The 15,685-nt window shown below is 39.4% G+C and overlaps 1 protein-coding gene and 1 non-coding gene across 2 annotated transcripts in view; one reads left to right on the forward strand and one right to left on the reverse strand.

The window, feature by feature from the left end:
* Positions 1–15,685, forward strand: part of SPOP (speckle type BTB/POZ protein) — a 98,334-nt gene that overhangs the window by 48,083 nt on the left and 34,566 nt on the right. The gene's annotated exons all lie outside the window — the stretch shown is intronic.
* Positions 11,863–11,932, reverse strand: LOC111765140 (small nucleolar RNA MBII-202). Its single transcript, XR_002797563.2, has one exon. It is a non-coding gene; the product is annotated as a small nucleolar RNA MBII-202 (small nucleolar RNA).

Here is a 15,685-nt window from a genome sequence, read left to right on the forward strand (position 1 = left end):
CCCCACAAGAATAATGTTTTTTTGAATTTCAATTCAAGATCATGGACCCCTTGTTAAAAACCTCTGCCTTAAACCAATAACCTGGTTCAACTAATACCCACCTAGTTTCAGCAGTATACAAACTCTACTGCTTTATATCTATATCCCTTGCCCTTTATATTGTTATTGTCTCAGATTACATGTTTATTCATTGTATGCCCATTAACATAGATTTTAATTGTTATTTTACACATTGACCTGTTAAGTCATATCAGGATTGACCTGTTAAGTCATATCAGGGGGAAAAAAGCAGTTAAAAACTAAAAGTACAATAATACAGGATTTTATGTTTACCTATGGAATTACCTTTACCATTGTTCTTCATTTCTTCTTATGGTTTTGAGTTCCTGTCTAGTGTCTTTTTAATTTCAGCCTGAGTGACTCCCTTTTAGCATTTCTTGTAGGGCAGGTCTTCTGGTAATGAATTCTTTTAGCTTTTGTTTATCTGTAAATGTCTTAATTTCTCCTTTATTTATTTTTTAGAAGATTTTATTTATCCCCCACCCGTCGTCGTTTGTGGTCTCTGTTTGCTGTGTGCTCTCTGTGTCTGCTTGTCTTCCCTTCAGGGGCCACTAGGAAACTGAACCCAGGACTTCCCATGTGGAAGAGAGGTGTTCAGTTACCGGAGCCACCTCAGCTTCCTGGTTTATTGTGTCTTTCCTTTTTGTGTCTCTTTTGTTGTGTCAGCTGCCATGCCTGTCCACCACGCCAGCTCTTCTCTAGGAAGCACCAGGATCTGAACCCAGGACCTCCCAATTGCTTGAGCCACATCTGCTTCCCTCTCCTTTATTTTTATTTGTGTTTATTTCTTTCCTTCTGCTTTTTTTGGGATTAGTCTGTTGATCTTGTTTAGTTCCTCCAGATGTGCAATTAGGTCTTTGATTTTAACTCTTCTTTTAATGTAGGCATTTAGGGCTATAAATTTCCCTCCCAGCACTTATTTAGCTCCTTTTTTTTTTCTTAAGATTTTTATTTATTTTATTTATTTCCCCCCCTGCCTCATTGTCTGCTTTCTGTGTCCATTTGCTGTGCATTCTTCTGTGTCTGCTTGTCTTTTCTTTAGGTGGCACTGGGAACCGATCCTGGGTCCTTCCGAGTGCTCAATCTCTTGCGCCACCTCAGCTCCCTGGTCTGCTGCATCTTTTGTTGTCTCTCTTCTTTGTCTCTTTTTGTTGTGTCATCCTGCTGTGCCAGCTTCCGCTCAGGCCAGCACTCCACTTGGGCCAGCTTGCTGTGTGGGCCAGCACTCTGCGTGGACCAGCTCTCCACTCAGGCTCACTTGCCTTATAGGCCAGCTTGCCTTCACCAGGAAGCCCTAGGAATCAAACCCTGGACCTCCCATATGGTAGACAGGAAGGAGCCCAATTGCTTGAGCCACATCCACTTCCCATAACTTCCTTTTTTTTTTTTTTTAAGATTTATTTTATTTATTTCTCTCCCCTTCCCCCCCGCCACCTGCTCTCTGTGTCAACTCACTGTGTGTTTTTCTGTTCCTGCTTGCACCCTTACTGGCATCAGGAAACTGCATCTCCTTTTTGTTACATCATCTTGCTGTGTCAGCTTGGTGCCACTCCTGAGCAGGCGGCACCTTTACGTGGAGTGGCTCTCCTTGCAGGGTGCACTCCTTGCGTGTGGAGCATCCCCACGCGGGGGCACCCCTGTTGGCAAGGCACTCCCTGCGCATGGGCCAGCTCACTACATGGGTCAGGAGAGCCTGGGATCAAACCCTGGAGCCTCCATATGGTTGGCGGATGCTCTATCAGCTGAGTCACGTCCGCTTCCCCCATAACTTCTTTCTTTTCTCTTTTCTTTTCTCTTTTCTTTTCTGTTCTTTTCTGTTCTTTTCTTTCTTTTTTCTTTTCTTTCCTTGAGGAGAAAAGAATTTTAGTAACGATCTTGCAAGAATGGCCACACAACCTGGATAAAATGGCCAGTGCCAGCTCCTTTATTTTTGAAAGCTAATTTTGCCAGATATGGAACCTTTAAGTATGCCATTGCACTGTCTTCTTTCTGGCCTCCGTGGTTTCTGATGAAAAATCTGCTGTTAATTTTACTGGTGATCCCTTATATATAACAAGTTGCTGCTCTTTTTCTGCTTTCAAGATCTTCTCTTTGTCTTTGGATATTGTCAGTTCTACGTAATGTGTGTTGGTTTAGATCTCTTAGATCCTGATTGTAGTTAGAGTTTCCTGGGTGTGTATCATTCATATTTGGGAAGTTTTGGCTATTGTTTTGTCAAATACTTTTTCTCTTGTCCTTCTCAGACTCCAGGGATGCACGTGTTGGTACACTTGATAGTGTCTCACAGGTCCCACAGGCTCTGTTCATTTTTTGTCATTAGGTTTTTTTTTCTTCTGCTCTTCACACTATATTATTTCAAGTTCACTGTTCCTTTCTTCTACATGTTCAAATATTTTGAAACTGTCTAGTGAGTTGTTTTTTTAAAAAAAGAAATTGTGGATTTACAGAAAAATCTTGTATAAAATACAGGGTTCCCATATACTACCCTATTATTAATGCCTTGCATTTGTGTGGTACATTTGTTACAATGATGGAAGCAAAATTTATAATTATACTAGTAACTGTAGTCCATGGTTTACAGGTTCACTATGTTGTATAGTCTCATGGATTTATTTTTGAATTTTTAATTCAAGTAATACAAAAATATAAACTAAAATTTCCCCTTTTAACCATATTGAAATATTTAATTCAGTGCTGGTAATTATGTTCACAATGTTGTGCTACCATCACCACCATCCATTAGTATAACTTTTTCATCTTCCCAAATAGAAACTCTGTATAATATAAACATTAACTCCCTATTCTCTACCTGTACCCTGTCCACTGGTGACCTATATTCTAGATTCTGATTCTGTGAGTTTGTTATTCTAATTATTTCATATCAGTGAGATTGTACAAGATTTGTCCTTTTGTGTCTGGCTTATTTCACTCAACACATTTGCTTCAAGGTTTATCCATATTACCATACATCTGAACTTCATACCTTTGTATGGCTGAATAATATTCCATTGTGTGTATATACCATATTTTGTTTATCCATTCATCCATTAATGGACACTTGGTTTGCTTCCATCTTTTGGCAATTGTGAATAATGTTACTATGGGTATAGGTGTGCAAATATCTGTTCAGGTCTCTGCTTTCAAATCCTTTGCTTGTATACCTAAAATTGGGTTTGCCAATTCATATTGTAGTTCTTTACTTAGCTTTCTGAGGAACTGCCAAACTGTCTTCCACAGCAGCTGCACTTTACATTCCTACCAACAGTGAATGAGTGTTCCTATTTCTCCACATCCTTTCCAACACTTGTGATTTCTTTTCTCTTCTCTTCTCTTCTCTTTTCTTCTTTTCATAGCCATCCTCGTGGGTGTGAAATGGTATTTCATTATGATGTGCATTTCCTAATGGCTAGTGATTTTTTCATGTGCTTTTTAGCCATTTGTATGTCTTCTTTGGAAAATGTTTATTCAAATCTTTTGCACCTTTTTTAATTGCATTGTTTGTCTTTTTGTTCTTGAGTTGTAGGATTTCTTTATATATTCTGGGTATTAAACTCTTTTTAGATGTGTAATTTCTAACTATTTTTTTTTCTTTTTAAAGATTTATTTATTTATTTAATTCCCCCCTTCCCCGGTTGTCTGTTCTCTGTCTATTTGCTGCATCTTGTTTCTTTGTCCGCTTCTGTTGTCGTCAGTGGCACGGGAAGTGTGGGCGGCGCCATTCCTGGGCAGGCTGCACTTTCTTTCACGCTGGGCGGCTCTCCTTATGGGGCGCACTCCTTGCGCGTGGGGCTCCCCTACGCGGGGGACACCCCTGCGTGGCAGGGCACTCCTTGTGCGCATCAGCACTGCACGTGGGCCAGCTCCACATGGGTCAAGGAGGCCCGGGATTTGAACCGCGGACCTCCCATGTGGTAGACGGACGCCCTAACCACTGGGCCAAATCCGTTTCCCTCTAACTGTTTTCTCCCATTATATATAGGTTGTCATTTTATTTTCATGATAAAGTCCTCTGATGCATGAAAGTTTTTAATTTTGATGAAATCCCATTTCTCTATTTTTTTCTTTTGTTGGCTTGTACTTTATAAAGTCTATAAGAAGTTTTGCCTAACAACAATAGATCCTGAAGATGCGTCCCTACATTTTCTTCTTGGAGTTTTGTAGTTTCTTCTGGTTTTTGTTTATCATGTCACATAGGGGTCCACCTTCATTCTTTTGTTTATGGTGATCTAGTTTTCCCAGCATTTGTTGAAAAGACTGTTTTTTCTCAATTGAGTCTTTGCCTCCTTGCACTATAAATGTACCCAGAAGATGATCACAGTGTATACTGTAAACAGTGTAGAGGATTGACTGACATGAAACAAACCCTTAGGAAGGATGAGGGTTGGACTGCTAAGTGTGGTTAAACAGAGGAGTGGTATTACCTGATTTACATTTTTTTTTTTTTTTAAGATTTATTTATTTATTTAATTTTCCCCCCTCCCCTGGTTGTCTGTTCTTGGTGTCTATTTGCTGCGTCTTGTTTCTTTGTCCGCTTCTGTTGTCGTCAGCGGCACGGGAAGTGTGGGCGGCGCCATTCCTGGGCAGGCTGCTCTTTCTTTTCACGCTGGGCGGCTTTCCTCACGGGCGCACTCCTTGCGCGTGGGGGGGACACCCCTGGGTGGGGCGGCACTCCTTGCGCGCATCAGCACTGCACGTGGGCCAGCTCCACACAGGTCAAGGAGGCCCGGGGTTTGAACCGCGGACCTCCCATATGGTAGACGGACGCCCTAACCACTGGGCCAAAGTCCGTTTCCCCTGATTTACATTTTAAAAGCTCACTGTGGATTGGGCTACAGAGGAACCTGGCAAATCAGTTAGGAACCAGTTATCCCTGTTTAAGTGACCCAAAACAGTGGTTTAGACAGAAATGGATAAATGCAGAATATATTGGGAAGCAGGGCAATTGACAGGTCTTGGGATATGAGAAAAGAGTTTTTGGCTTGAACAATTGAGTAGAAAGTGGTGCCATCTGATGCTATAGTTGTGTTAGATACCTCAAATGAGTATAATTAAGGAATGGTAGAAATTGTTCCTTTTAATTCTATAAGCTTATAGCAGAGGAGAAATGCAGATATCTGGGGGATAAGACCCTGGTTTTTTGTAAACTCAGGTCAGAAAATAACTCTAACATGTTCTAGAAAAGAAAGCATTTTATTTAAAAACTTAATGATAATGATGGAAATTAATTCTAAAAGAACAAGGTTATAGGATTTGTTTTCAAGGTCCATTCTTAGAAGTAGATGATTCAATGAAGTCTCTATTAATAGTGGTGCTCAGAATTTATTAGAACGGAAGAACATACTTTTCAGGGGTTGCCATTTGAAAATGAAACTAGAATTGAGAACTTGGATATATAAATGTATCTCTATCAGATATTTTTCTAATTCCTACATGTTTAATAAAAGACCATACGTTATTTAAGAATCATCTAGTCTCAGGAATTATAAAGTATTGGATTAGGAGTTGAAAGACTTAAATTCTGACCTCAAGCAATGTGACTGTAGCCACCTGACTATGATAAATTGTAACTCTTGAACTGTTGTGTTATTTGTAAAATACCTGCCCTGTATATCTCCTAGAGCTGTTAAAAATCCAAAATAAGACCATGAATGTCAAAGTACCTTGGAATATTGGTTGTGAGAGAGTGGCTATATAGCCTAAAGCACTTAACACAAAAGGACTTTCGAAGTCCTTTTAAAGGAAACCTGGAGGATGGGGGTAGGGGTAAGGGTGGGGTGCATGGGTTATATCTATAATGTGAATTTTGAGGTTATGGAAATTATAGTACTCAATTGGACAAACCTGTACTAGGTGGCTTTATAATGCTTAACCAAAGTGACTTGTGCAGTAGAGGATCCAGATAAAGTTAAATGTCATAAAGATGATAAAATGTACAAGTGGTAGAGTAAGTTTGGTTTTGATCTTTTATTTGTAATTAAAGCTTTATTCCTAGCCATATTGTCAGAATGAAAGGCAGCAAAATAAGGTATTTTTTTTACTTCATTTCCCCCCCTTTATTTGGCCTTTGGACTGTAGAGTGGGATTGTTTTAGTTGGAAGTTATCTTTTTCCTTTAAGAAGCGAAAAGTGTAACCAGTATAAACATGCCAAGGGTTGCTGACAGTTGAAAGCAGCTGTTGGTCAGTTAGAAAACAGAAGGAAGAAAACTGGTTGAGGATGGAAAAAGGAAAGGAAGGAGGAGGAAAAACATGTTTTGAAAAGGGAGAAAAGGCAAAAACAAGTCTCTGGTTATTGTTTGTTTTTTAATCTTTGAGTTCAGGTACTAAATTGGAAGTGATTAAAGAAGGGGGCATTGGTCCTTTAGAGGGGAATGAGTGAAATATTAGGGAACGGGAGGGAAATAAGTCTCTTAAGGAGGTTTGAAGGTAGAATGGTGGCAAGAGGAGAGAAGAGGCTCTATGGAAACATTCCTTATAAGGATTTAGTCCCTATGAAGATAATGCTGTATTACTATAAGCTTTCTAAATGGAATTTATGAAGTCAGTCTCTTTCCTCCCTCTGTTTAAGTAACCCTAGTGCTATATATAATTCCTGTCAATTGGGAAAAAATATTTATTCTACCAACAAAAACTAGTATTTTCATTAGTGAGATTTGGATTGAAAACATTGGCTCTTTTTAGTTTGATTCAGAGTACATTACTGCATATTTAAAATATTGCTTTGTTTTTGAAGGTTTTTTTTAGCTTTTCTAATTTGTATTTTCCCCTGAATTTATTGGTTTTTGAAGAGAGTCTTTTTTATTCACTTAAAACTTTTTTTTATTGTGGTAACATATATACAACATAAAATTTCTCATTTTAGCCTTTTTCAAATAAACAATTCATTGGTATTAATTACATTTATAATGTTGTGCTGCTGTCACTGCCATCAATTACCAAAACTTTTTCATCACTCCAAACAGAAATTCTGTACCCTCTACCCCTCCTAACCTGTAATGTACTTTCTGTCTCTATGAATTTGCATGTTCTAGTTATTTTATATAGGTGAGATCATAAAGTATTTGTCCTATTGTGTCTGGCTTATTTAATTTAACATGTCTTCAAGGTTGCTTTTTTATGGCTGAATAATATGTATATATTGACCACATTTTACTTATCCCTTCATCTATTGATGGACACGTTTTGCTCTTGTGTACTGCTGCTATAAACATTGGTGTTATTTACTTTCTTAGTTCTGTTTTCCATCCTCCCTCCACAGAGAGAACCTATTACCATGAATTTAGTGTGTATCCATCCAGTGCAGTGTAGGTATTTATATATCCATGAAAGGTATACTTTAAGTGATTAATTTCTACACAATAAATTATATTTATATGTATATATGAATATATATTTATATATGTATAAATTCTACATTTGTTGCTTTCATTCTTTTTTTTTTTTAGATACGGGGGCTGGGGATTAAACCCTGGACCTTTTTTTTTTTTTTTAAGATTTTTTAAATTTCTTTTTTATCCCCACCCCGCACCTCAGTTGTCTGTTCTCTGTGTCTATTTGCTGCATCTTCTTTGTCCGCTTCTGTAGTTGTCAGCAGCACGGGAATCTGTGTTTCTTTTTGTTGTGTCATCTTGTTGCGTCAGCTCTCAGTGTGTGCAGCACCATTCTTGGGCAGGCTGAACTTTCTTTTGCGCTGGGCGGCTCTCCTTATGGGGTGCACTCCTTGCGCATGGGGCTCCCCTACACGGGGATACCCTTGCATGGCAGGGCACTCCTTGTACGGATCAGCATTGCACACGGGCTGGGTCAAGGAGGCCCGGGGTTTGAACCACGGACCTCCCATGTGGTAGACTGACGCCCTAACCACTGGGCCAAGTCCGCTTCCCTAAACCCTGGACCTTGTATGTGGTAAGCCAGCGCTCAACCACTGAGCCACATTGGATCCCCTGAATTGGGTTTTTCATTCGTTTTGCTTATTGTTTGTTTTTTTTAGGAGGTATAAGGAACCAAACCCAGGACTTCCCACGTGGGAAGCATGTGCTCAATGGCTTCAGCCACATCGATTCCCTGTTCATTTTTGTTTTTCAAGATTTTATCCATGCTGATAAATATAGATCTACATCCTTCTGTTTCATGAATGAATATTTCATAGTTTATTTTGTCCATAGCCTCCTTGAGGACATTAAACTGTTTTCATTTTTCACCATTATATATAAAGTAAGAACCACCTCTTACATAACCCATCTTTTTTTGTTTGTTTTAGCTTCTCTGGTTTGATTTTGTCTTGAATATCTCATTATTTGAATTCTCTCATTTGCTTCAGTATTTTTGTATTCATCGTCATTATTAGAGAGCAAAGGAGATGAGGAAAACCTCTCATAGCTTGGAATCCTGGTCCTCTTTTATAAGGGGCCAGAGGCTTTGACATTTTCTGTGTCTTTTTGGAATCTGATAAACTTGGCAACTTTCGCATTTTAATATTTTGCATCTTTATTGGCTCATATCCAATAGCTATTTCTCATAAACTTTAATAACTAAATCCTCCCCTAAACCTTTTCCCTTCTGAGTTTTCTTTTACTACTTTTTAAACTAATAGCCTACTTCTCACCCCTAAATGTATGACTACTGAATGATCTTCAAACCAGTTCATGAAGTTCTTGTGTTAACTTTTTTAAAAAATATTTTTTGTCTTTATTTATTTTTTTAATGTAACATTAAAAAAATATGAGGTCCCTATATACCCTCCAGCCCTCTCACCCCACTCCTCCCCCCATAACAACAACCTCCTCCATCATCATGAGACATTCATTGCATTTGGTGAATACATCTCTGAGCACCACTGCACTTCTTTTTTTTTTTTTTTTTTTAAAGATTTTATTTTTATTTATTTAATTCCCCTCCCCGGGTTGTCTGTTTTCTGTGTCTTTTTGCTGCATCTTGTTTCTTTGTCCACTTCTGTTGTCGTCAGCGGCACGGGAAGTGTGGGCGGCGCCATTCCTTGGCAGGCTGCTCCCTCCTTCATGCTGGGCTGCTCTCCTTATGGGTGCACTCCTTGCACGTGGGGCTCCCCTACGCGGGGGACACCCCTGCGTGGCAGGGCACTCCTTGCGCGCATCAGCACTGCGCTTGGGCCAGCTCCACACGGGTCAAGGAGGCCCGGGGCTTGAACCGCGGACCTCCCATGTGGTAGACGGACGCCCTAACCACTGGGCCAAAGTCCGTTTCCACCACTGCACTTCTTGGTCAATGGTCCACACCATAGCCCGCACTCTCCCACAGTCCACTCAGTGGGCCATGGAAGGACCTACAATGTCTGGTAACTGTCCCTACAGCACCACCCAGGACAACTCCAACCCCTGAAAATGCCCCCACATCAACATCTCTTCCTCCCACTCCCTACCCCCAGCAGCCACCATGGCCACTTTCTCCACACCAATGCCACATTTTCTTCGATTACTAATCACAATAGTTCATGAATAGAATATCAGTAAGTCTACTCTAATCCATACTCTATTCCTCCATCCTGTGAACCTTAGAATGGTTGTGTCCACTCCACATGTATATCAAGAGGGGGCTTAGATTCCACATGGATGCTGGATGCACTCTTGGCTCCCTGGTGTGGTGGTTGACCTTCTTCACCTCCATGTTAGCTGAGTGGGATAAGTCCAATAAACCAGAGTATAGGGGTTGCAAGTCTGTTGAGGCTCAGGGCCTGGCTATCACATGGTCAGTCCAGAGATTCAGGTCCCCTGGGTATACATTAAACCCCAGCACCAACTATAGTTCCGGTAAAAGTCACAGGAGTGTGTTAACTTTTAAAAGTTCAGCATGATCCAGATATAACTGATATTTATAGAAGAATTTCTTGGATCGTTCTTAGCCAGAATAATCATTTGAAAAATATGTCTTCACCTTAATATTAGATTAGAATTATTACAGATAAATTTTGTTCAGGGACCAAATATTTCAGTAACCATTGGTTTTCATTTATAATTATTTTTCCTGGAATCTTTAATCCACTGTATTTTACTCTATATAATGAATTTAAATTATATTTTTCATTTTTATGTTCCATGCTTTTTTCCCCTTTAAACTTGGATCTTATTCAGATTTTTGAGTACTTGGAATCCTGAGGTGTTACAAATGAAAACTGTTACTCTTCTCTAATATAGTGTGCTTACTGCAAGTGTTTGAGTAAGACTTCTTTCTTAGCATCTAGTTTGGGTAGCCACCTGTCTCATGAATATATCGAACTATCTTTAAGAATTTGGGGGAAAATTCTGCTTAGTATTATTAAAAATATATACTAGATAAGCCCATAAAATAGAAGTCAGGGTAATAAGTTCAGCTGTAGAATAGCAGATACCTGTGTGTTTTCTCTCAGCTCTTTTCGTGTCATCCTGTCTTCATGTCGTTCATTCAGGTCACAAGAATTGTGATTGGAAACTACCCTTTGGATCTAGGATTATTCCTGCTTTCACTTGAGTGAAGTATTTCATTAAAAGTGCAAACTCTGAGTGCTGGCAAGTATCTGTCTTGCCACCAAGTAGTTATCTTGCTCTGTCATCTTCATCACTAAACTTGAATGGAGTTGGTTACATGATTTTTGCCACATTGACCTTAAATTTTATGCTGCAGAGAAATGTTTTAAATGTTTCTTTAGAAGAAAGTTATGTTCTTATATGGAACAATAACCCCATGGATTTGTTATTTCCCCCCTTCTCCCTGGAACCTCTGCTATGAAGCTTTTTTTAGTTCCTATGTAAAAAAAATTATTTTTTTAAACTGTGGTCACCCTCTTTGGGTAAATGTTAAAGGCATTTATCTCTTTAACCTCAGAGAGTTAGGAGCCTTGTCTTCCTTTTTTACCAGCCCATCCCAAAGAATGTTTTATATAATTGGTGCTCACTAAATATTTGTTGAATGAATTAACCTGACTCTTCCTACTTTTAACTGAACTCTATGGGATTTTTTTTTTTTTTTAATTTAATTCCCCTACCCTCCCCCGGTTGTCTGTTTTCTGTGTCTTTTTGCTGCATCTTGTTTCTTTGTCCGCTTCTGTTGTCGTCAGCGGCACGGGAAGTGTGGGCGGCGCCATTCCTTGGCAGGCTGCTCCCTCCTTCGCGCTGGGCGGCTCTCCTTATGGGGTGCACTCCTTGCGCGTGGGGCTCCCCTACGCGGGGGACACCCCTGCGTGGCAGGGCACTCCTTGCGCGCATCAGCACTGCGCATGGGCCAGCTCCACACGGGTCAAGGAGGCCCGGGGCTTGAACCGCGGACCTCCCATGTGGTAGACGGACGCCCTAACCACTGGGCCAAAGTCCGTTTCCCTCTATGGGATTTTTGTAGGCTTTATTTTGTGGTACTGATGGAGAGTCTCCTATTTTAGCTTCATTATTTTAGGACATTTTTTGGTGAGGATACATTCTGTTACTGATAGTAAACAGACTTGGTTTACAAAAATCTGCTATATCAGAAGAGAAGCTTATTTGTACCAGTGTATTATTAAAGTACGTGTTCACATTTTCAGGAAAAGACTTTATTTTCAAAGAATCACTTATCCGTAATTTATGCAGTATTCATTTCCCCACAAATGGGAAGATAAGCACCAGAATTTTCTGCCCAGGTTAAGCTCTGGAAGCCTTGCCATTACTCTTGCTTATGCCTGTTTGTTTTGAGTCATTTTGCAGGATATGGTAGCTATTAGACTGGTATTATGGCTTAGCTAAGATACCTACCAGTCTTCAATGGGAACCTCCCTCTTTGTCTTGTATAATAGTATTAATCTAGTCTTTTTTTTTTTTCATGGTCATCAGATGGAAAGGGTTCAGAGGTACTTTTATCAAAGCTGTACGGTGATTCTGGAGAATGTCATCATTTGATTAATCTAGTCTTTAAAGACCCCCCCAAAAAAAGCCTTCAGTGGTGGCGGCTCTTTATTAAGACCATAAGATATATGGCTTTGTTTAGATGTGTCTTGCTTTGATGTAATTTACCCCCAGAACACTTTTTAAAAGGGGAATTTACATAAAGAAAAATTATAGTAATATCTTCTACATTGTGTGACATAGCTGGCAAAAGTAATCACTCCTTTCTTGTAAATGTTAACAGACAGGTCGAGTCACATTTCATTTTTGCTTCTCCCAAAGACCAGTTCACTAGAAGAACTAGCTTGGATTTTTCTGACTTAATTAGTATTAAGTATAATTTTGAGAGAGCACTAAAAAAAAAAAAAAACAGCATTTGTAGTTAATGGCAAGATACAAGAATGGTAATTTTAACTAGTAAATCCTTTTCACTAGTCATTTATTTGCAAATATATCATTGGCTTTTGTGAGATTTTCTTTTGAGAAATCCTGAAGTAAATACTTGTGTGAGATTCAGAATTTGGTTAAAAAGTCTCATTCATCATCTTTAGAGTTAACCTGGGAACTTGTATTGGGAAACTGATGCTCATCCACTGACGTACAATGGATCCCCTGAGTTGGTTTTTTGTTTGTTTGTAGGCACCAGGACTGAACCCTGGACCTCCCATGTGGGAAGCAGGTACTCAACTGCTTGAGCCACATCCGCTCCCTTACATAGTTTTATTTTAAACATAGTTTAAGATCATGAAGGAAAAAGCAGAATGAGATGCATAGAAATATTTGCCATGGCTTTAAAAAATCCACATTTTGAGTGCAATCTATCATTTCATTTAAATACAAATGATATGTAAAGTTGAAGATGTGTAAAGTAAACAGGTAAGTTGTTTTTTTTTTTTTTTAAATAGTATTGCAAACAGTGTTAAGGAAAAATTTTTCATAAGTGTCTTCAAAAGAAGTTTTATTCTAAATTTTCTTGACTGGAGTAAACCAAAGCTATTTATTCAGCTCTTCTCTGGTGACTACTGTATATAAGAAAAGCTTTACACTGATGGTAGAGAGAAGAAAAGAAGTTTGGATTTAAATTTTTAATCAATGGTTGGTAATACATAATTTGGAGATCTTAGCATAAGAGTATTTTTCTACCTAGAAAAGATCTTCAGGGAAATTGGAATTTTGGTTTATAAATGAAGTTATCTTATATAAAAGGAGTTTGAGTCTGAGCAGATTACCTTTGTGTATATACCTTAGAGTCCATCTCTCTATGTGTAACCAAAAAAATTTTCTGCCCTTCTGGCTGCCATCCTAAAACTTTTACTTTTTAAGTATGAGATTCTTGCCTCAAATGGTTATGTATGCTTTTACAGAATTTTGTTAAAATACATGTTGTTATATTTTATTATTTTATTTTTAAAAGATTTATTTATTTATCCCCCCTCCCTCCATCTTCTGCTCTGTTGCCATTCACTATATGTTCTTCTATGTCTGCTTGTATTCTCATTAGGCAGCTCCGGGAACCAATCCTGGGACCTTCTAGAGTGGGAAAGAGGCAATCATTCTCTTGTGCCATCTCAGCTCCCTGATCTGCTGCATCTCTTATTATCTTTCCTCTGTGTCTCTTTTTGTTGCGTCATCTTGCCATGCCTTCTCTCTGCATGGGCCAGCACTCCTGTCTGGGCAACACTCCTGCACAGGCCAGCACTCTGCACGGGCCAGCTCGCCACATGGGCCAGCTTACCCTCACCAGGAGGCCCTGGGCATTGAACCCTGGACCTTCTTCTATATGGTAGATGGAGCCCAATCGCTTGAGCCACATCTGCTTCCCTGTCTTAATCTTTTAAAGATTTATTTATTTATTTATATCTCTCCCCTTCCCCTCCCCCACCCTGGTTGTCTATTTTCTGTGTCTATTTGCTGTTTCTTCTTTGTCCACTTCTGTTGTTGTCAGTGGCACGGGAATCTGTGTTTACTTTTTGTTGCGTCATCTTGCTGGGTCAGCTCTCTGTGTGTGGTGCCATTCCTGGGCAGGCTGCACTTTCTTTTGCGCTGGGCGGCTCTCCTTACGGGGCTCACTCCTTGTACGTGGGGACACCCCTGCGTGGCACAGTGCTTCTTGTGCGCATGGGCCAGCTCCACACGGGTCAAGAAGGCCCGGGATTTGAACTGCGGACCTCCCATGTGGTAGACAGACGCCTTAACCACTGGGCCAAGTCCACCGCCTGTCTTAATCTTTTAAATTCTGACAGAAATTATCAGAAGCTGGGAAATCCAGTTAAGAAAGACGTTCTAACTTTCCCCTATCTTGTCTCCCTCTGTGGTTTTATTTTTTCCTTGCGTCATGAATTTTGGAATGAACATTTAAACTAGGAATTTCCTGCCTGTCCTTGTTCCATTTAGTTAGAACATTAATGTTGACGTAGAGATTGGCTTTAAAAAAAAATAACTTTAGAGGAAGAGGGAATTTATTTTCTGCAGATGGTTTCTAGGTAAGGAACATTTGTCCATGTAAACAGTAGTCAGATTTTTTCATTTAAGACCATTGTAAAAGGAGAAGATTGAAAGCATACTTATACCTGGATCTCTGTCACAGTTGGAGGGAGATCTAGGTATCTCTCATAAAGAAAAAGCCTCCAGGGAATACTGAATTCCGTTCTATTAGATATTAGTTGTTAATGCTGAACATAATTGGTTGCCCTTGTAATGTACCGAATCCTCTGCTCCCAGTAGGCCTTCCTTTTCAGCTTCTGAGTTAGTGAACTTATTCCAAATTGTATACCCTAAGACTAACTTACAATTTAGCCTTTTTCCTTTGAAATGAATTCTTTGGGACCTTTCCATTGCCAAATTGTATCACCAAGAAATATTTTTAAATGACCTAACCAAAGTATAGATGACCAAAGAGAACCATGTGTTGTTGATTTTGGTTTCTATGAAAGCCAGACCCTGTGGGGTTATGCGATCCTGTTTGTTTCACTGAAAAGACTCTTCTGGGGAGCAGATGTGGCTTAGTGGTTGAGTGCCTGCTTCCCATGTACAAGGTCCTGGGTTCAATCTCTTCTGTTTTTGAGTTCCTTGCAGACTGGACACGCTTAAATGTTATTAGGGCCAATTTAATTAGATTCCAGTTTAATTCATCTGTTTGCTATTTGGGTTTTCTAAGGATCTTCATAATTGTAGTTGAGGGGAGAAGATGAAAGACCATAGTGTTTCAAATCTAAAAACAGATAAACTATGTAAGTAAATAGAATCTTCTTAACCAGAGAGTTTTTTTTCCCTCCACTTACTCCTCTTAGGGTTTTTGTTTTGTTTTGTTTATTCTTATCTAGCTCTTGTTTCAGAATAAGTAAACTTTCTCAGCCCAGAGGAGCAATCTTTGATAACGTGTGGAATGCGTTAAAATCTTCATTCTCCCCAAGTTTGCTCTTTTGGCCTTAGAGATTTTGCCCAAGCCATTCAGTGGAATCAACACATTATTATAATTTGTGGGAATGGAGAAGTTGCTGGTTTTGCCTTTCTAACTTCATTTCTTTTCTTTTTTTAAAAGATTTGTTTCCGTATTTATTTATTTCATTCCCTCTCCTTCCTCTCCCCCTTCCCCTGCACTGCTGTTTTTGCTGTCTGTGTCCATTTGCTGTGTGATCTTCTATATCTATTTCTCTTTTTGGTCTTCTCTTCTCATTTTTTCTCTACTAGGATTCACCGGGATTTGATCCTGGGGACCTCTCATGTGGAGAGAGATTCCCTGTTAGTTGTGCCACCTCAATTC

This window comes from Dasypus novemcinctus, chromosome 21 (assembly GCF_030445035.2).
Source record: "Dasypus novemcinctus isolate mDasNov1 chromosome 21, mDasNov1.1.hap2, whole genome shotgun sequence".
Classification (NCBI taxonomy): Eukaryota; Metazoa; Chordata; class Mammalia; order Cingulata; family Dasypodidae; genus Dasypus; species Dasypus novemcinctus.